This window comes from Mastomys coucha, unplaced genomic scaffold (genome assembly GCF_008632895.1).
Source record: "Mastomys coucha isolate ucsf_1 unplaced genomic scaffold, UCSF_Mcou_1 pScaffold20, whole genome shotgun sequence".
NCBI lineage: Eukaryota > Metazoa > Chordata > Mammalia > Rodentia > Muridae > Mastomys > Mastomys coucha.
Window position 1 is genome coordinate 27,743,842 of NW_022196903.1, and position 1,372 is coordinate 27,745,213.

At 45.8% G+C, this 1,372-nt stretch overlaps 1 long non-coding RNA gene across 1 annotated transcript in view; it reads right to left on the reverse strand.

Moving 5' to 3' along the window:
• Positions 1–433: 433 nt before the first annotated feature.
• The window catches only part of LOC116098048, a 1,556-nt gene continuing 617 nt past the window's right edge, over positions 434–1,372 (reverse strand). Inside the window, exon 2 of the long non-coding RNA XR_004121679.1 lies at positions 434–551. This is a non-coding gene — a long non-coding RNA (uncharacterized LOC116098048). The remainder of the gene's footprint in view (positions 552–1,372) is intronic.

Sequence of the window (1,372 nt, forward strand, 5' to 3'; positions counted from 1 at the left end):
TCATGCTGATTCTCAACTCTTTTTCTTTTGATTCAGTCTGGGCCCCCAACCACATTGGATGGTGTCATCCACATTCAAGGTAAGCCTTCCCTCTTTGGTCAAACCTTTCAAGAAACGGCCTCATTGACATGTCCTGAGATGTTATTTGCATGATGGGTCTAAGTCTTGTCAAGATGACCACAAAGAGTCACTAACACGGCCAGTAAGCTCCAGATGGCCCTTGCTAAGGAAGCAGCTAGCCTGGGGCAGATGCCCTGACCAGAGACTGCACCGTTATCACAGGCAGCTGTGTCAGTCAGAAACTTTCCAACTAAAGGTACAGGAAACCCAATCCAACCACATGAAGGAGAAGGAAAACAAGCAACACTGTTCTAACGGGAAGTCCCAAAGAAGCCGTGTTAACTCTGTAGCTTAACATCACGAGACAGCAAGCAGTTCCCATCGTTTATTCCTGTTGCCTTCTTTGTCTAGCTTCTGTCTTCAGGTCTGTCCGTTTCTGATCACGAAGTGGCCACCGAAGCTCAAAGTCTTGTCCACTCAAGCTGCGACGTCTGTGGGTGGCCACAAGAGGAAATAGAACCCAACCTCACACACACCTCTTTTTAATGTTTCCATAAACATGAGACAGACTTCCCCCCCTCCTCATTGGCTAGCATAATATCACATGCACCGTCCTAAGCCAATCACTGGCAAGGGAAGTAGAATTACAGTTTTGGCTAAGGCTAATGAAGATCTTTCCTGAGTTGGGGGAAAGGTAGTTGCTTCCTGAGAGACTTAGTCACCCTCACAAACTCAAGGTCTGTCAGGAAGGAAGGTGTTAACTTTTAGGGAAGCGACAATGAACAGTATTTATTATACCCTGCAGGGAGAGATTATGGAAAGAACCGGAAGGGCTTGGCCCTTCACCCTACCCCCTACAGATTTATAGAGATTTCCCTGAAGGATATTATAGACTGCCTGTAACCTTTTTAGTGCCCTGTAATCCTCACATAGGACATTATTTATGTGTCTTCAAGCTACCTATAAAACAAAGGATTGGCTTATGTTCTTGTGACTCTAAAAGGCTGTCAGGGCCAAATAGATGGTTCTAGAAGTCTGTTGGGATTAGAAGGTGAAGGAAAAATCCAGGGACGGCCAGGCTCAGGCAACAGGAATATGGTGGCATACTGGGCAACAGAATGTTCCAAGTGTAAGGAGTGGGTTGGGGAGGTTTGAAGGCTAGGTGCAAATAATTAGCAGTTAGGGACAACTTGAGATTGTGGTCACAATTATGCAGGAAGATTGTGTAGATTTCTAGGACTTCAATTTCTCTCTCTCTCTCTCTCTCTCACTCTCTCTCTCTCTCTCTCTCTCTCTCTCTCTTTCTCCCTCC